The 20916-nt window shown below is 43.1% G+C and overlaps 1 protein-coding gene across 2 annotated transcripts in view; it reads right to left on the reverse strand.

The window, feature by feature from the left end:
* PLEKHB2 (pleckstrin homology domain containing B2) overlaps positions 1-1977 on the reverse strand; it is a 49675-nt gene extending 47698 nt beyond the window's left edge. For both annotated transcript variants that reach the window (XM_040227882.1, XM_040227881.1), the window contains exon 1: positions 1851-1977. The gene's annotated coding sequence lies outside the window, so the exon portion shown is untranslated. The remainder of the gene's footprint in view (positions 1-1850) is intronic.
* Between the last annotated feature and the right edge of the window lie 18939 nt (positions 1978-20916).

Genomic DNA, 20916 nt, shown 5'->3' on the forward strand with positions numbered 1-20916 from the left:
TTTTCCCAAGAAGTAATATGACTACCTCAAGAAGGTATCTGTTCTTTCTACACCACTTACATACACATTTCACAAATTCAGTCCCTAAGATTATCAGGTTATTTACTTACAGAATATGCTAACACCATTAAAAACATGCTAGTAAAGAAACAGCATTAGGTTCTGAGTTCTTTTCTGCAATCTCCTTCAGTAAGCATTTACTGACCACCTATATTGTACCAGACACTCTCACCTGCCAGGATAATCCTGCAACATATGTTTGATTCCTGCTCTCAAGAGATTTGAGGGGGAGTGGGGGGAAGGGCCGGGGCATTAGTTAAGTCATCACTACCACACAACAGTAAACACTAATCACAGGGAAGACCAGACAAGCACCTGCCCAGCTCTCTCCCCAGCAACTACCTTCTATCAATAACCATCAGAACAGTCCAACCCTGCCCAGGGTTAAGAACTTCCTGGGCCCAGGGGACGTGCTGAGCACAAGAAAACCAGCTGCAGGAGCAGTCTTGCTGCACATGCACATAACACGTCTATTGTACTTTGGTCATTATTTGTCAGACAAACATTAAGGCTCGTAAACAAACAGGTAGTTAACAGGTAAGTAGCTCGGGGCCCTAATTCCCCCTCCCTTCGTGACTGAGACAAGTCACTTCCTGCCCTGGAACTGGTCTCCTCAAAGTTCAACAAGACCCAGGAACTTCCTTTCCAAAGCGCTGCTCCCTCTGGCAGTGGCTCTACCCCGTCCTAGTCAGAAAAGACATTTAAAAAAAACGAAAGGTTCTCAAGAGTCAATTCCAACATGATTTAAAATTAACTATGTCCCCCTAGATTTTTTTGATACTGCGACCGTCTCACCTCATTGCTTTCCCCCGCTCACTCTGGAAACCTGGAATTTTACTATTCGGTCATTTATAAACACGTTCCTGTGTAAGTTACTCTACTTTTGAGTTAAAAGAACAAAAAACACTACTCTGACGCGAAATGAAAACCCCTGAGCTCTGAGATTCCTAATGTAACTGGCAGGCGAGACAATCAACTGTCAAAAAAAGACGTAATACAACTAGGAGCACTTAAAAATTAAGACACTGCAAAACCGAGAGTAGATGAAATCAAGCGGAGAAGGGCCCCACACGGGAGCGCAAAGCTTCAATGCCGTTCCAGACTCCTTCTTAAGGAGGATGAGACCTCCAGGTGGGAGGAGAACCAAAGAGTCCAAATCCCCGGGGCTGGCGGGACAGCAGGGGCGGAGTTCTGCGCCCACACTGCAGATACGCAGCGGGCCGGCGGGGGGCACCTGCGGGAAGGGGGGCAGCAGCAGGAGCTCTCCAACTGGCCGGGCGGCTCCAGAGGAGGTTCGAGGGAGGGAGGGAAGGAGCCGCTGAGGGGTCAGCTCGGATGGGGCGCGGTCGCGCAGCTCCAAGGGAGGCTCCAGAAGGAGAGAAAAAAGGGACGAACGGGGGGGGAGGGGGGGGTGGTTCCTCTGGAGAAGACACAGGCGGACGGCTATGGGAGAGGCTCCGAGGGATCGGAGGGGCGGAGCGCGACGGTCTGGAAGGGGGGTCGGCTTGGAGGAGGCAAGGGCGGCGGCTCCTGGACAAGCTTGGGAGGGCCCGGGGGAAGGAGGGAAGCAGAGAAGGAGGGTGACATGGAGGAGAAAGGAAGGGGAGGGGAAGGGAAGGGCTCGGGAGGGGCTGGGGGCGCGGATGGGCCTCTCCAGAGCAGACTCCGGGGGGACCGCCGCCTGGGCGGGGAACGGAGGGCGCGGGCCTGGGGTCTCCTCGGATGGGCGCAGGGTGGGTGGGCCCGGCCTGAGGGCGTCTGGGTCGCCGAAATCGGACAGGAATATTCACCTGGAAAGCCTCCGGCCACCACCGCGCACAGAAACAGGTCCGAAGCGAAAGGACACGGCCGGGTTACTCGGCACCGGCGGCCTCACGCTGGCGTCCCGGCCGCCGTCAGACGTCACGCCGCCCCGGCGCGCATGCGCAGGGCGCGCAAGGCAGGCCGGAGCTGCGGCGGGGCCCAAACGAGCCTGACTAGTGGGGGCGGCGTGGGCGGGGTCGGGCTTAAGTTTCAGCTGGGAAGGAACTGCAGACTCCCCTGATATTGCTTGTAAATACCACTTTCCCGCAAAAGGAGCTGGGCAGGGCTCTTGAGAGATACCGGCGACTCTAGAACTGGGACAGGGAAAGCACGACTGAGTCTGCAGCATCCCACAGCGCCATAAGTCAGGAATACTCAAAAATACGTGTAGGTGTGTCGAGGGACAAAGGACTCAACCTGCAACAGCTCCCAGTGCCCAAACCTGGCACAGTTTTATTTAGAATATAAGGTAAGTATACTAGAGTCTATTCTGCTGTAAATAAATATATTATTTGGGAAGGGAGCTAAGTCTTCCTTATAGAAGAATTCTAATGAATCACACTCCATCCAGAGGATTTGTTAATCGCCACCCACCAATCCCTCAGCATGAGCTGTCCATAGTCATTTCCTCCCACGGTAAGTGTTGGCAAAAGGAAAAATTACTTCACGGTGAAGAAACCTGTCAAACACTGTTCAACCACATGATCAAGGTTAACATAAACAGCAATGTCTTTTTGGTAGTATTTACCCTTGATATGACATAATGACAAGGTCACTTTTCCTACAGTCTTACTCCCCCGAAAAAGCATAGCCCTAGTCTAACTATGAGAAGAACATCAGACAAATCTCACTTGAGGGATATTCCACAAAATGCTTCACCAGTATTCCTCAAAACTCGGGTAGTGAAAAACAAAGACTGAGAAACTCACATGCAATGTAGTGTCCTGGATGGGATCCTGTAACAGAAAAAAAGAAAAGATGTTAGTGAAAGAATTCATAAATTCCAAATTCTCATTTTAGTTAACAGTAATTATTAGCCATTTTTAGTTCTGACAATTGTACCATGGTTATGTAAGATGTTAACATTAGGGGAAACTGAGTGACAGAAATACTCTTTCAGTATCCTGGGGGATGCTGACCGTCTCAGTAGAGCTACAGGTCTAACTCTGACTACCTTCAGTGTTAGCTATCTTTCAGAGCTTGGATTTGGAGGGTCCAAAAAATACACTAGCATATTGTCTTTGAGTGACAGGACTCCGGATGACTTATTTCTTCTTCCTGCTTTTCTGTACTTTCGAAATTTTCTTTAATGAATCAGTGAAACAAAAATCACTTAAGCAAATTAACAAGTTGTACTTGAGTCCAGTTTTAGGTAGAAAGATGTTCTGGGAACTGGAGCAGGTACACCTGTTAGTAAGTTTTCTGCTTTAGTAAAATTGGCTTTCTGTCCAAGCTTGCTGACAAGAAAAGTACAGTAGGGAGAAACCTAACCTTGGGTAATTCACACATTTCCCAAAACTGAATATGTGGCCAATACTTAAAGGTGTGCCTCAGGGAACCACACTGAAACTGTTTCCATCAGTTGCCTGATTCCTTGTCTCCATTGATTGTGTGGTACTCAACTCAAGCAAACCAAACTATGATCTGATTAGCCCCACTTCCCAATCACTAGTACTGCTTTAAATTGAAAAACTGAAAGTGATAAGTTCTTGTGGTTAAAAAAGAATGTCTAGATAAGACATGGAACTTGCCTGGTGGTCCAATGGTTAAGAATCCACCTGCCAATGCAAGGGACACGGGTTTGATCGCTCATCTGAGAAGATTCCACATGCTGCAGGGCAATGAAGCCCATGCACCACAACCACAGAGCCCACGCTCTGGAGCCAGAGAGCCGCAAGTACTGAGACCCGAGCCCCGAGAGCCAGTCCTCCTCAGCGTGAGAAGCCACCACAATGAGAGACCCGCACACCACAAAGAAGAGTAGCCCCTAATCGCTGAAACTAGAGACCAGCAAGGAAAACCCAGGGCAGCCAAAAATAAATTTTTTTAATTTTAAAAATAGGACATGAAGTAAAATGTCATCTCCCTGCCACACCCCACATAATCTGGAATGAGAATCTTCCAAGCAACAGGAGGTAGTAGACATATAGACGTTCTTTTATTTCCCATTTCCTTTACCTGTTCTAAATGAATCATAACTGCTCCTGTTCTATTTATGGATTACTGTCCCCCCGCCCGCCCCTCACAGTATCTGTCTGTCTATCTAAAGCAGAGGTACCACTTGGGGTAGAGCAGTGGAACTTCACCAGCTTCACAGTTTTCATCAGTACCCCAAATCTCTCCCAATAGACATACAATTCTAGTGAGAACTGACTGTGGGGCAAGTCAAAGCGAAGTCCAACCCAGAACAGAAGCTCTTACACCATACTTGATACACTTTTGCTCCTACTATGAGGACGTGCAGGAACTGCCGCTAAGAAACAAGTTTTTGTACGCTTAGATTTGACTTTATTTTGCCCTCAACATCTGCTGAGAAGCCTTGGCTTTCTTCAGTTGAGTTCATTTCTTCTGAGGAGATCAGTTAGGTTTTTGCTTACTATAAACATGAAACTAACATCATATGAGAATGGGGAAGACAGATGAGGTCCAGCTGTGGCACAGGCAGCCTTGCAGTTACCATTCCTGTTTCCAGCTTCATTTCTCACCACCTTTCCCCTCTGCCCCCATCACACCTGCTCTGGGTTGCAGCTTTTTCTGCCTATTTGAATTATCCACTTGAAAGTGAGTCCCTTCGCTCCCCAACTGCATGCACCAGGGCCTCTACTGCTGCTTCAGTTTTCTCTGATGTCTATTATTTTTTAAACATTTATATATTTCATAAAAGTGTAAGAAGAAATGGAAAAGTATGTTCTTGATCTGCCATCTTGAATCAGAAGCCTCCAACCCCCAATTGCTTTCTTTTATGATCAGTTATCTCAAATTTTCAGTTAACTGACAGTGTCCTTTAACTTGTGTTCTGGAACTATTCGGGACTTTAAAAAATACCTTCTTGGGGGACTTCCCTGGTGGTCCAGTGGTTAAGAAGCCCCCTGTCAATGCAGGGACACCAGTTTGGTCCCTGGTCAGGGAAGTTTCCACATGCCGCGAGGCAACTAAGCCCGTGAGCGCACCTGTGTCAGCACACTAAAGCCTTCGGGCCTCAGCAGTGGGACACAGCGCAGGTAGAAGCTCGTGCACCACACACTGCCACTAGAGAGCAGCCCCCGCTTGCCCCCACTAGAAAAAATCCACAAGCAGGACCAAAGACCCAGTGCAACCAAAAAAAACACTTTGGGGGACTTCCCTGGTGGTCCAGTGGCTAAGACTGAACTCCCAAAGCAGGGGGCCTGAATTTGATTCCTGGTCAGAGAACTAGACCCCACATGCCACGGCTAAGACCCAGTGCAGTCAAATAAATAAATATTGAAAAATAATTTTTAAAATACCTTTTCTTTTACCTTAACAGGGCCTTGGAAGGGAAGAGACATAGATCTCTGTGTTCATCCCAATGTGCAAAACCAGAACAGAGTTATACGTTGCCTCCAAAAACGTTGCCTCCAGATAGTGAACAGAAAACAGTATGTTCGTACTAAACCCTCAATTTATATATAGCTGACGAGAAAAAACACTGACTCCAATTTAAAAAAAAAAAAAACAGGCAAAGTATATATGAATAAATCATTCCTATAAGAAAACATGCAAATATAACAAAGATTTTTAAATAACTCTTGGCTGGAATCTAACAAATGCAAATTAAAACAAATGAAATATCGATTTTCAGTGATCAATTTAAAAAAGATTTTAGTGAAATACTCAATAGAAGTGATAGGGGGAAAAAAAAAGAAGTGATAGGGACAGAGTAAAGGGACAAAGCAGGTGATTAAGTAGCTAATCCACTTGGAGATTAAAGTAGAAAAAAGTATGAGACACCCCGTAAGTTAATGATTACTCAAGAAAGCAGGTATACTTAAGCACAAAACCAAGCAGGCTTTCTTAGCAATAAAACCATGCATCAGAAGCATGAGACAAGACCCAAAACAATAAAACAGTGGTGGCAAGATCCATATCCTGCTCGCAGAGCTCAGTGTTAATGACCCCTAGCACATGTTCTCTGCACACATAAAAAATAATTTATGGGAAGGTGACATTTCAAAGTGAAAGACCCTCATTGTACTGAGACCTAAATTTATTTTTTCATAGTGCCGTGACAGTCCTGGCTTGACAACGTAGGGAAAATAAAACTCTCCTGCCCAACGTGGAAGAGGAACTGATGATGGCAAGCTGACGTCCGTCTACTCATGGATGAGGAAGAATGTGGTTTTTCTCCCTCCCCACTTTTCCTTTGATTATAAAATTGCAGCCCACCAAGTTCTCCCTCTCACACCACTGCTTGTAAGCCTCGCAAGCATCCCACTCTAATAAATCACTTCTTTCCTTGTTGGAGCTTCAAGTAACTTCTTTGTTGAATGAGATAGTAATAGTTTTTGAATATTAGAAGAAGAGTTTTGTGCTATTCAAGGTATGACACCTACATACACTATCCCTTTAAATTCTTCATCTGTATTGTTAATACTGTTTCAATCATGTTCATAAATCCATAAAATTAAAAAATTAACAAAGCAAGAAATCAAGCCCGGATCGCTACTATCCCATGAGTTGCATTCCTGCCATGGTGCGTTTCAGGCTCTAGAGGCAGTACTGTGAAAGGGACACAGGAAGGGAGCCCAGAGCCAAATATTAATATAATAGCTCAGAGTTTCCACCTGGCAAAGCCCAGAGCTCCCCAAAACCTTAGGGAACAGGCAACAAGAAAGTAATCAGAAAAGTTTGAATTGTATTTATTCCTTTTGTTTTTACATCAAGTTCCTATAATTCAATGTTTAACAAAGTCTGGCTTGCCAAATTCCTGGAAATGTACTCTTGGATTCCCAGAGATGGGGCAAGCACTGAAAGCAACCTGCACACCACTGAGCCTGCATAGCTATCGTTCTCCTAAGGACTGCCATGTTGTCTTATCTGAAGTTTGGGGTGTTATCAATAAAACTGCTATGAACATTTCTGTACAACTCTTTTCATGGAAGAATGCTTTCATTTCTCTTTGGCGGATACCTTCAATTTACTGGCTGACAGGATAGGTGTATAGGTGTGTGTTTTTCTAAAGAAATGACCAGACCTTTTTCCAAAATGATTATGCCATTTTATATTCTTCAAAATATGAAAATGTTATTTCTTTTCAATTTAATTGTATAACATGTGATACATTCCTGTTGTTGTTTCAGTCACTAAGTTGCATACGGCTGTGACCCCACAGACTGTAGTACACCAGGTTCTACTGTCGTCCACTGTCTCCCAGAGTTTACTCAAATTCATGTCCATCAAGTTGGTGATGCTACTTAACTATCTCATCCTCTGCCATCCCGTTCTCCTTTTGCCTTCAATCTTTCCCAGCATCAGGGTCTTTTCCAATGAGTTGGCTCTTCACATCAGATGGCCAAAATACTGGAGCTTCAGCTTCAGCATCAGTCCTTCCAAAGAATATTCAGGGTTGATTTTCTTTGGGATTGACTGGTTTGATCTCCTTGCAGTCCAGGGGAGTCTCAAGAGTCTTCTCCAGCACGACAATTCACAACGATTTATTCTTCAGCACTCAGCCTTCTTTATGGTCCAACACTCACATTTATACATGACTACAAGAAAAACCATAGTTTTGACTAGACAGAATTTGTCGGCAAAGTGATGTCTCTGCTTTTTAATATGCTGTCTAGGCTTGTCATAGCTTTCCTTCCAAGGAGCAAGTGTCTTTTAATTTTATGGCTGCAGTCACCATCTACAGTAATTACAGAGCCCAGGAAAATAAAATCTGTCGTTGCTTCCATTCTTTCCCCTTTTATTTGCTGTGAAGTGATGGGGCTGGATGCCATTAATATTAGTTATTTTTGATGTCGAGTTTCAAGCCAGCTTTTGGATTCTCTTTCACCCTCATCATGAGGCTCTTTAGCTCCTCTTCACTATTTGCCATTAGAGTGGTATCATCTGCATATCTGAGGTTCTTGATATTTCTCCTGGTAAACTTGATCACAAGCTGAGTTGCTGGCATTTCACATGATGTACTCTGCATATAAGTTAAATAACCAGGGTGACAATATGTAGTTTTGTCATACTCCCTCCTCAATTTTGAACCAGTCAACTATTCCATGTCTGGTTCTAACTCTTGCTTCTTAATGCACATACAAATTTCTCAGAAGACAGGTAAGGTGGTCTTGTACTCCCATCTATTTGAGAATTGTCCACAGTTTGTTATGATTCATATAGTCAAAGGCTTTAGCCTAGATAATGAAGCAGCATTAGATGTTTTTCTGGAACTCCTTTGCTTTCTGCATGATCCAATGAATGTTGGCAGTTTGATCTCTAGTTCCTCTGCCTCTTCAAAACCCAGCTTGTACATCTGAAAGCTCTTTGTTCACATACTGCTGAATCCTAGCCTGAAGGATTTTAAGCATAACCTTGCCAGCATGTGAAGTAAGTGCAATTGTATGGTAGGTTGAACATTCTTTGGCATTGCCTTTCTTTGGGATTGGAATGAAAACTGACCTTTTTCAGTCCTGTGGCCACTGCTGAGTTTTCCAAATTTGCTGGCATACTGAGTGCAGCACTTTAGCAGCATCATCTCTTAGGATTTGAAATAGCTCAGCCTGAATTCCATCACTTCCACTAGATTTGTTCACAGAAATGCTTCTTAAGGCCTACTTGACTTCAGACTCCATAAGGTATGGCTCTAGGTGAGTGACCACACCATCACGGTCATGTGGGTCATTAAGACCTTTTCTGGTATAGTTCCGTATATTCTTGCCACACTTCTTAATCTCTGCTGCTTCTAGTAGGTCTTACCTTTTCTGTCCTTCGTCATTCCCATCCTCGCATGAAATGTTCCCTGATAGCTCCAGTTTTCTTGAAAGGATCTCTAGTCTTTCCATTCTATTATTTTCCTCTAACTCTTTGCATTGTTCATTTGAGAAGGCCTTTTTATCTCCCTTGCTCTTCTCTGGAAGTCTGCATTCATTTGAGTATATCTTCTCCTTTCTCCCTGCCTTTTTTTTCTCTTCTTTCCAAAGCTATTTGTAAAGCCTCCTCAAACCACTTTGCCTTTTTGCATTTCTTTTTCTGTGGGATGGTTTTGGTCGCTACCAATGTGGGAGACCTGGATTCGATCCCTGGGTTGGGAAGATCCCCTGCAGAAGGGAATGGCTACCCACTCCAGTATTCTGGCCTGGAGAATGCCATGGACTGTATAGTCCATGGGGTTGCAAAAAGCCAGGCGCGACTGAGTGACTTTCACTTTCAGTTTTCCTGTACAGTGTTACAAACCTCCATCCATATTTCTTCAGGCACTCTGTCTATCAGATCTAATCCCTTGAATCTATTAGTCACCTCCAGTGTATAATCATAGGGAATTGACTTATTAATAGGTCATACTTGAATGGCCTAGTGGGTTTCCATTTGCTCAGTTACTCAGTCATGTATGACTATTTGTGACCTTGTGGACTGTAGATTACCAGGCTCCTCTGTTCATGAGATTATCCAAGAAAGAATACTGGAGTGAGTTGCCATTTCCTCATCCAAGGGACCTTCCTGACTCAGGGATCAAACCCATATCACCTGTGTCTCCTACACTGGCAGGCAGATTCTTCACCACTGAGCCACCTGGGAAGCCCAGTGATTCTCCCTGCTTTCTTCAATTTCAGCCTGAATTTTGCAATAATGAGTTCATGATACAATCCACAGTCACGTGGCAGAGCTGTTCTCCTGGGTTCCCTTACCCTACTGCTCTCCACCCAGGTGCCCTTTCCCAATAAAATCTCTTGCTTTGTCAGCACATGTGTCTCCTGGGACAATTCATTTCCAAGTGTTAGACAAGAGTCCAGTTTCAGGCCCTGGAAGGGGTCCCTCTTCCCGCAACAGTTTGATAATCTTTTTCATGTAATTTAACCAACCAAATAAACACAGTTTAATTTCGCTCTTTGGGATGTTTCAGTTCAGTTCAGTTCAGTTCAGTCGCTCAGTCATGTCCGACCCTTTGCGACCCCATGAATGGCAGCACGCCAGGCCTCCCTGTCCCTCACCAACTCCCAGAGTTCACTCAGATTCACGTCCATCGAGTCAGTGATGCCATCCAGCCATCTCATCCTCTGTCGTCCCCTTCTCCTCCTGCCCCCAATCCCTCCCAGCATCACAGTCTTTTCCAATGAGTCAACTCTCCGCATGAGGTGGCCAAAGTACTGGAGTTTCAGCCTTAGCATCATTCTTTCCAAAGAAATCCCAGGGCTGATCTCCTTCAGAATGGACTGGTTGGCTCTCCTTGCAGTCCAAGGGACCTCAAGAGTTCTCCAACACCACAGTTCAAAAAGGGGCCCTCTAAATCATCCCAAAATTAGCTAGAGGTCAAATGAACTTCAAAAGAATTTGATTTAGGAAGTTTTATCAAAAAGATCAATTAAAAGCATTTAGAACATTTGGTCAGATTTAGTCAATGTTGATGGGTGTATCATTTAGCTTGTTGATATGTCACAATGGGAGTAAATACCAAGACTCGAGGTCTAATGAAAGTCAGCTCCACCATCTTGGACCTAGTTGACTCTAACCAGTTTTTTTTATGGCTGTGTAATTTTTAACAAAATCCATTTATCTACCTGTTTGTAATCCAATTTTAGAAAATCCTGATCATGCATAACTCTTTTTAGTATTTTTTAATACCTTTTTCTTTTTTTTTTACTGAAAACATACTTCCTACTTTCCTTTAGCAACCAAGAACGAACTTTTATATTAGCATTTTATAGATTGGTGAGCATAAATACCAGTGATAATTTCTAAAATCCTTGCTTTCTTAGAACATTTTGCTGCTGCTGCTGCTAAGTCACTTCAGTCTTGTCTGACTCTGCGCCACCCCATAGACAGCAGCCCACCAGGCTCCCCAGTCCCTGGAATTCTCCAGGCAAGAACACTGGAGTGGGTTGCCATTTCCATCTCCAATGCATGAAAGTGAAAAGTGAAAGTGAAGTCGCTCAGTCGTGTCCGACTCGGCAAGAGTACTGGAGTGGGGTGCTAGTGCCTTTAAGATGGCACCAACAATTATTTATTTATAGCCCCAAATCTCTTTAGTTTCTCTGTAAAAGGAAATTAGTGTTTAGTAGTAAATGTTTCAAAATCTTATTTTATTTGGAAACGACCTAACTATTTGATAGATTTCCAACACTTATCACACTTGGCACAACTTTTAGAAATTTAAGTTTCACCAATTTGGAGAGACTATTTTAGATAGATATTTCTAAAGAATAATTATTTTTAATAGCTTTTATATAAAAGCTCATATTCATTTACATTTTTTTAGAAGTTTCTTCACTTGAGGTAATTTCCTTGTTGACAAACTAGTAATAGGTATAATATTTAACTTATATTAAACCTAGGTACAATGAAAATATCATACTTAATGTTAATTACTCTAAGACATGTCTATATTAGATAGGTCAACAAACAAACATTAATATCAAGTATTTAATACTAAATATTTCCCAGTTCACATGAACCTGGAATTTATTGTTTAATTTAGAATTATTTGATTTGTAAGTGCTTACTTTTTTTTAAGCCAATTAAATAGAACTCATTTACAAATTAACCTCAAAAATATTACCCAGAGACAAAGACATATTTAGACAGACACAGTGCAAGATCTAGCTTCATTTTCTAAGTTTAGTCATGAATTAGATATTACAATATAAAATTTACTAGTTTATAAAAAAACAGTTGAAATAAATAAAAATTTTAAAGTCTTTTTCCCCTTTTCCCTCAATCTCAGGAGTTAGAGATGATCTAGATAAGTGTTCCTGAGAGCCCTGGTCTCAAGGCACAGGGAAAGAAAATCAAGTTCTAACAAAATGGCGGCAGGCCTAAACCAAATGGTGGCCAGACAAAGCAAAATGGCCATCAAAAATCACAACATAGAACACAGAGTTAAAACACACACATATAAACCTGGCAGTCCTCATCAGACACTCCCTTAAATATAAGAGTATAGTCTCTCAGAAAGCCTCCTATAGCGACACAGAACTTCAGATCCAAGTACTAACAGCTTCAAAGATTTCACAGGGAGGAAAGGAAGCCAGCTTGAAAGAAAAAGGGGGAGGAGGCAGGAGAGCAGGGCAAAAGGGGTAGCCTTACAGATGTCTCCTGCCACTTGCAGCTACCCAGGCGTTATGGGACTTTTCCCTGGGCCTCCAGAGAATGGAGGACTAGGACTCAGCCCTACCAGAAATCAGACCAGAACGGAACCAGAATTCAAGTTCTCTACCAAGAGGAGGTGATCAGTCTCCAATCCTCAGCTCAGGCTGAGGCTCTTCGACCAGATTCCTGCATCCAGGACTGGGGAACTAGAAAAATGGGGAAGGATAGGAAGGGTTAAGGAGAGGAAAGAGAGGGAAGGGGAGAGAGGTCAATAAAGTCTCTTGTTCCTTACCCGGTCGGGGCACTCTGGCCAGTTGTCCGCGTCAAGAGGAGACCAGGGACAAAAGGGTCCCAGTTATGGTTGCTGGGTCTGGTCCATTGGCAGGCAAGCTGGCCCCTGAGTACCCCGAGTGGTCAGGATGTCAGTCTCAGGGAAGAAGAGTCCTCGCCAGAGTCGCCATTTGTAGCGGGAAGGGAGACCCCTTCCAGGGCCCAAAACTGGGCTCTTTGTCTAACACTCGGGAATGAATTGTCCCAGGAGACACATGTGCTGACAAAGCAAGAGATTTTGTTGGGAAAGGGCACCTGGGTGGAGAGCAGTAGGGTAAGGGAACCCAGGGAAACTACTCTGCTGCATGGCTTGCAGTCTCATGTTTTATGGTTATCGGATTAGTTTCCGGGTGGTCTTTGGCCAATTACTAATTTAGAGTCTTTCCTGGTGGTGCACGCGTTGTTCAGCCAAGATGGATGCTACCGAGAGGGATTCTGGGAAGTGGACGGACTCATGGTGTCTCCTTTAGACCTTTCCCAAACTCATCCGGTTGGTGGTGGCTTATTAGTTCCATATTCCTTATCAGGATCTCCTGTCATAATACAATTCATGAAAATGGTTACTATGGTGCCTGGCCAGGGTGGGCGGTTTCAATCAGTGTGCTTCCCCTAACAGAAATTGATGTTCTCACAGTTCTGCAGACTGGAAGTCCAAAGTGCCAACAAGTTAGGCCTCTCCTGAGGCCTTTCTCCTCTCTCCTTGGCTTACAGATGGTCACCTACTCACTGTGTCCTCACTTGGTTGTCCATAGATCTATATTGTCTGTATCGTAATCTCCTCTTCTTATAAAAACATCAATCAGATTGAATAAAGGTCCATCCTACTGACCTCATTTTAACTTAATTACCTCTTTAAAGCCCTATCTACAAATACAGATCTTTTGAGGCAATGGGCTTTAGGGCTTCCACACACGAATTGAAATTAGGTGACACATCTCAGCCCATAACAACAGTTCTACTCTTTGCTTTGTCCATTTAACAGTTTCAGTCCAGTTCAGTATTCAGTCGCTCAGTCGTGTCCAACTCTTTGCAACCCCATGAACTGCAGCACACCAGGCCTCCCTGTCCATCACCAACTCCTGGAGTTCACCCAAACTCATGTCCATCAAGTCGGTGATGCTATCCAGCCATCTCATCCTCGGTTGTCCCATTCTCCTCCTGACCCCAATCCCTCCCAGCATCAGTCTTTTCCAATGAGTCAACTCTTCTCATGAGGTGGCCAAAGTACTGGAGTTTCAGCTTCAGCATCAGTCCTGCCAATGAACACCCAGGACTGATCTCCTTTAGAATGGACTGGTTGGATGTCCTTGCAGTCCAAGGGACTCTCAAGAGTCTTCTCCAACACCACAGTTCAAAAGCATCAATTCTTCCGCACTCAGCTTTCTTCACAGTCCAACTCTCACATCCATACATGACCACAGGAAAAACCATAGCCTTGACTAGATGGACCTTTGTTGGCAAAGTAATGTCTCTGCTTTTCAATATGCTATCTAGGTTGATCATAATTTTCCATCCAAGGAGTAAGCGTCTTTTAATTTCATGGCTGCAATCACCATCTGCAGTGATTTTGGAGCCCCAAAATATAAAGTCTGACAGTTTCCACTGTTTCCCCCTCTATTTGCCATGAAGTGATGGGACCAGATGCCATGATCTTAGTTTTCTGAATGTTGAGTTTTAAGCCAACTTTTTCACTCTCCACTTTCACTTTCATCAAGAGGCTTTTTAACTCCTCTTCACTTTCTGCCATAAGGGTGGTGTCATCTGCATATCTGAGGTTATTGATATTTCTCCCGGCAATCTTGATTCCAGCTTGTGATTCTTCCAGCCCAGCATTTCTCATGATGTACTCTGCATATAAGTTAAATAAGCAGGGTGACAATATACAGCCTTGACATACTCCTTTCCCTATTTGGAACCAGTCTGTTGTTCCATGTCCAGTTCTAACTGTTGCTTCCTGACCTGAATATAGGTTTCTCAAGAGGGAGGTCAGGTGGTCTGGTATTCCCATCTCTTTCAGAATTTTCCACAGTTTATTGTGATCCACACAGTCAAAGGCTTTGGTATAGTCAATAAGGCAGAAATAGATGTTTTTCTGGAACTCTCTTGCTTTTTCAATGATCTAGCAGATGTTGGCAATTTGATCTCTGGTTCCTCTGCCTTTTCTAAAACCAGCTTGAACATCTGGAAGTTGTTTACCTTGACGATATTTCCATTTTAGTATATAGACAACCTGCTCATTTCTATCTTGAGTTATGGAGTCAACTATGCAGTCAGTCCCATTGTGACAAACACTGGGATTGTTTCAGATATTTTGCTACTCCTAGCAAAGCTGCAATGAATAAGCCTGAACCTATTTCATTTTACACTTCAGAGAGTATTGCTGTAGGCAAACTCCTGGAAGTGGAATTGTAAAATGAAAATTTTTCTTCTGTATACTTTTCTTGATTTGTTGTTGTTGTATAGCTGCTAAATTGTGTTTGACTCTTTTTCAACCCCATAGACTGTAGCCTACCAAGCCTTTCTGTCCATGGGATTTTCCAGGCAAGAATACTGGAGTAGGTTGCCATTTCCTTCTCCAGGGGATCCTCCCCACCCAGGGACTGAACCTGAGTCTCCTGCACTGGCGGGCAGTTTCTTTACCACTGAGCCACCTGGGAAATCTATATTTGTCTTGATATACATCACTGAATGGTGCCCTCTGCAATCCAGCTATGTGTCTGCTTCCCCACAGCCTCACCAATAGAGAGTATTTCTGGTCGTATGTCAAAATTTCTTTTTGGTGCTTGCCAATCTAAGAGGGGAAAAGATGCTATCTCAAAGAGGTTTTTTTTTTTTTTTTTTTAAATATTTATTCTTTTTTTTATTTGACTGTACCGGGTCTCAGCTGTAGCACTCGAAATCTTCCATCCTCGTTGTGACTTGCAGCATCTTTAGCTGTGGCATGGGAACTCTTTGTTGTGACACGTGGGATCTAGGCCCCCGACCAAGGACTGAACCCAAGCCCCCAGCGTTGGGAACGCGGAGTCTTACCACTTGACCCCCAGGGAAATCCTCTCTCAAAGAGTTTTAACTTTCTTTTTATGAGTGAGGTTGAATCTTTTTATTTTTTATTTTTCATGTAATTAAGAGACATTTATTTCTTTTTCTGTGAACTTTCCTCATTTTTTGATTGGATTTTAGGGCTTTGTTTTATTGACTTCTGGAAGCTCTTTAAATACTAAGGAGATTAGTTCTTTGCCTATGGTATGTGTTGGAGCTATTTGTTAATGTTAATCATTTGTCTTTTAATGTTAATCATTTGTCTTTTAATGTTAATCATTTGTCTTTTAAAGTGAAATTGAAAGTCACTCAGTTGTGTCCGACTCTTTGTGACCCCACAGACTATGCAGTCCATGGAATTTTCCAGGCCAGGATACTGGAGTGGGTAGCCTTTCCCTTCTCCAGGGGACCTTCTCAACCCAGGGATTGACCCAGATCTCCCATATTAAAGACAATTTGTCTTTTAATGTTAATGTTAATCAAAGACAAATGGTTAATCATTTGTTAATCTGTCTTTCGGCTGTTCTCATGGTGCTTTTTTTTTGTCAAACCAAAGCTTTTCATACCCATGATGTCTAGATTTTGATAGGCAGCTTAAAAAGGTTTTCTTGGAACTCTGCTCAACGTCATGTGCCATGCTTAATGGGAGAGACGCTTGGGGGAGAATGGTATGTCATATCAGTTTACTTCTCTTCCTGGATTCTTGTCTCATTGCAACAAAAATTTGGAGCAATGGGCTAAACGGTCTGACAAGTTACAGCTTAGTTCAGGTCAAGCAGACAGATCTTTTATTCTGAGAAGGCAATGGTAACCCACTCCAGTACTCTTGCCTGGAAAATCCCATGGATGGAGGAGCCTGGTAGGCTCCCGTCCATGGGGTTGCTTATTAGACACTCGAACGACATGAGAAAAGGCCCACCCCAAAGGAATCCTCATTCTTCCTGTTGATCCCTCCTTTCATACTTCCAGTCTCCTCCTTTTGGTCCATGCAAAGTAGCGCTTATCATGGAAAAAGCAAGAGAGTTCCAGAAAAACATCTATTTCTGCTTTATTGACTATGCCAAAGCCTTTGACTGTGTGGAACACAATAAACTGTGGAAAATTCTGAAAGAGGTGGGAATACCAGACCACCTGACCTGCCTCTTGAGAAATCTGTATTCAGGTCAGGAAGCAACAGTTAGAACTGGACATGGAACAACAGACTGGTTCCAAACAGGAAAAGGAGTACGTCTTATTTAACTTCTATGCAGAGTACATCATGAGAAATGCTGGACTGGAAGAAACACAAGCTGGAATCAAGATTGCCGGGAGAAATATCAATAACCTCAGATATGCAAATGATACCACCCTTATGGCAGAAAGTGAAGAGGAGCTAAAAAGCCTCTTGATGAAAGTGAAAGAGGAGAGCGAAAAAGTTGGCTTAAAGCTCAACATTCAGAAAACGAAGATCATGGCATCTGGTCTCATCATTTCATGGGAAATAGATGGGGAAACAGTGAAAACAGTGTCAGACTTTATTTTTGGGGGCTCCAAAATCACTGCAGATGGTGATTGCAGCCATGAAATTAGAAGATGCTTCCTCCTTGGAAGAAAAGTTATGATCAACCTAGATAGCATATTCAAAAGCAGAGACATTACTTTGCCGACTAAGGTCCGTCTAATCAAGTCTATGGTTTTTCCTGTGGTCATGTACGGATGTGAGAGTTGGACTGTGAAGAAAGCTGAGTGCGGAAGAATTGATGCTTTTGAACTGTGGTGTTGGAGAAGACTCTTGAGAGTCCCTTGGACTGCAAGGAGATCCAACCAGTCCATCCTGAAGGAGATCAGCCCTGGGATTTCTTTGGAAGGAATGATGCTAAAGCTGAAGCTCCAGTACTTTGGCCACCTCATGCAAAGAGTTGACTCATTGGAAAAGACTGTGATGCTGGGAGGGATTGGGGGCAGGAGGAGAAGGGGACGACAGAGGATGAGGTGGCTGGATGGCATCACTGACTCGATGAACGTGAGTCTGAGTGAACTCCGGGAGATGGTGATGAACAGGGAGGCCTGGTGTGCTGCGATTTATGGGGTCGCAAAGAGTCGGACACGACTGAGCGACTGAACTAACTAAAGTAGTGTTTGTACTCACCTGCAATCAATGAAAGGGAACGCAAATAGGCATATGCTATATAACAGTAGACTGTGCTGTTTATCGGAGAAGGAAATGACAACCCACTGCAGCGTTCTTGCCTGGAGAACCCCAGGGACTGGGGAGCCTCATGGGCTGCCGTCTATGGGGTCACACAGAGTCTGACACGACTGAAGCGACTTAGCAGCAGCGGCCTGCTGTTTATGTCTTTCCATAATTCAGTCTGTTTTAATTAGGTGTAGAATATTCATGATCCCTTACTGGGCTCTTAACTGACTAAGGTTACTTGGAGAAGCCCCTGTGGTCATTTTGTGGTGCCTAGGACACAGATGCAGAAGTTGAAAAGTCTCTGTCTTTATTTTGCAGCCTATCCTTGAGCTCTCCTGGGTGTGTCTAAGATGGAGTTCAGAGATCAGCTTGCATCCCTTTCAGCCAGGCCTCCCCTTGTTGCTTTTGTCTAACTTCCTACCTAACAGATACATGTATATGTGAGGCTAAGTCCTTTAGCTGTTCACCTGAAACTACCACAACATTATTAATCGGCTATACCCAAATAAAAAATAAAAAGTTTAAAGTTTGATTTTTTTGAAAAGGCTTTTTTACTCCAAGATAAAAAAATTTGTTTATTTCTTGTTCTTTTATAATTCCATTGTTGTACATTTTATCTTTTTGATTTGGATTTTATTCTGGTATGGTAAGCTATAGATTCAATATTATATTTTTTCAGATGGCTGTTTCTGTCCAAATACCATTTATTAAGTAGTCCATCTTTCTTCGCAGTGACTTGAGATGCTACCTTTATTAGATATCACTTCTGAAAATAATCTGAGTGTATTTCTGAATGTTCTATTTCATTGATCTGTCTATTCATGTATCCGTGACACACTGCTTTGTTGGTTGAGTGTAAGGCTCGGAGAACCGAGCTCTGAAGGGAACATTCAGGGACAGCCTCTAGTGGACTGACAAAGTTTATTATTCAGCTGCACAGTTTTATGGTCTCAGGGAACAGAGCATAAAGCAGACTTGCACGTAGCCTTTCTCGATAAAGCATTCAAGCATAAAATACAGTTCCCACTGCCCAAGACATAACATAGCCTTGTCGAAACTCTAAAGGGAGTCTTATCATGAAACAACAGTCCTTGCTCCAAGAAACAGGTGGTCAAAAGGAAGCCTTTGAACGCCTCAGGGCCGGGCGTATTGACCCTTCTTCATCCGTTCCCAGCCTCAGGCACTCGATGAATGCTCATCACCCTCCGTTATGGTTGTTCCAGCTCCCAACCTTCATCATGAGTGGAGCAAATATTTGCTCAAAGCCTTCCAGCTCCTCCGCATTGAGGATTTTAAATATGTTTTCTTATTTTGATAGGTCTAGTAGCACCCTTACTATTACTCTTTGCCCTCAATGTTTTCCTGGCAAATATTCTTTTATTTTTTGGCTTGAAGGATCTTAGTTTCCCAATCAGGAACTGAGCCTGGGTCCTGGGCAATGAAAGCTGAGTCCTAACTGCTAGGGAATTCTCCAGATACTCTTGCTTTTGATTTTTCTTGTTGATTTTTTCATGTGTAAATCAGAATCACTTTACCTAATTAAAAGTAATTATTGGTGTTTGATAGGAATTGTATTACATTCATAAATTTAGAAAAAATTATCCAAGAATAATATGTTTTTCTCCATGTATTTAAGAGGTTTTTTTGTGTGATTTGGTGCATATTTTAAATTTTATTCATATAGACCTTTCACAACTATTATGCAGGTTTTATCTCTGGGTATTATTGTTATTTTTATATATTGTTTTATTTTGTCTATAAGTAATCAACCTTGTATAAAATGGATCTTCTCTTCCATCATATCTTCCAATTCGTTAATTTAGATACCTTATATTTTTTCCCATTTCGATAATCACTGGTTGCTCTTATTGTTAGTATAGTTTTTTAGATAATTCCACTTGCTCCAGATGTGATGTTTAAGTGAGAAATAAACTTCTCTATTGTGTGAAAACACTGAGATCTGGGGCTTGTTACTGCAGCATTTCCTAGCTATCCTGACAGATACAAGTGATTTTATAAAATAGAGAGACTAAATACACAAACATATTAATATTAGGGTTAAATTCTGTGCGGACAGTGGTATGCAAGCAGGAGTTTAAGAAGAAAAAGCACAATGGAATTCTGTACTGTTACAGAACTTATTCATCTGTTTCTAAATTATCTTTGGCTTATTGGGTCTTCCTTAAACTGCAAGGACTTTTTCTAGTTTCCGTGAGCAAAGGCTACTCTTCCTTAGGATACATGGGCTTCTCATTGCAGTGGCTTCTCTTAAGGTGGAGCACAGGATCTAGGGCCGGCAGGCTCAGTAGTTGTGCTGCTCTGGCTTAGTTGCTCTTCTGCATGTGGGATTTTCCCAGACCAGGGATCTAACTGCATCCCTTGCATCAGCAGGTGAATTCTTAAAAATTAAACCACCAGGAAAGCCCTTTATTCATGTACTTTTAAAATGGAAACTAAGGAAATGGCAACCCACTCCAGTACTCTTTCCTGGAAAATTCCATGGATGCAGGAGCCTGGTGGGCTACAGTCCACTGGGTCGAAAAGAGTAGGACACGACTGAGCGACTTGACTATCACTTTTCAGTGGGACTCAAATCACCATAGTGTCTATATTACAACCGTTAAGAGTAACATCTAGTTGTATTTAAAACCATCTTCTATCGTGTGACAAAAATCAAGTCCTTTGCAACTATTTTAGTGAATGTGGCTCAGTCATGTCCGACTGTTTGCAACCCTATGGACTATACAGCTCATGGAATTCTCTGGTCCAGAATACTGGAGTGGTAGCCTTTCCCTTCTCCAGGGTAGTTTCCCAACCCAGGGATTGCACCCAGGTCTCCCACATTGCAGGCTGATTCTTTACCAACTGAGCCACAAGGGAAGCACAAGAATACTGGAGTGGGTAGCATTTTAACGTGCACTTCTATCTCAGAAATGCCAACCAGTCTTTAGGAACTGTAGTAGATGTTCTCGGCTTGGTCAGGGAAAGATAGACTGCCTGGACCCTCCCAGCTGAACAGAGACCACAGGATTCCTCCACCTTTCTCCAAGGCAGAACCATTGGCTCTCAGATCCACGCAGGGAACCTGGGAGCCCTAGTAACGTTACAGAAATAGTTGAGAGCAGCTCTGGGAAAGGGCAAACCCCAAAGTCCCCTTTTAAGAGGAAGTGTCCTGAAGTCAGACGTTCGGCTTTCAATCTGGTCGGCTTCCAAGAAGTTGTCTGCTCTCAAAGGAACTTGTCAGCCTCTTCGTG

The sequence above is a fragment of the Oryx dammah genome, unplaced genomic scaffold (genome assembly GCF_014754425.2).
Source record: "Oryx dammah isolate SB20612 unplaced genomic scaffold, SCBI_Odam_1.1 HiC_scaffold_27, whole genome shotgun sequence".
In the NCBI taxonomy this organism is placed as follows: Eukaryota; Metazoa; Chordata; class Mammalia; order Artiodactyla; family Bovidae; genus Oryx; species Oryx dammah.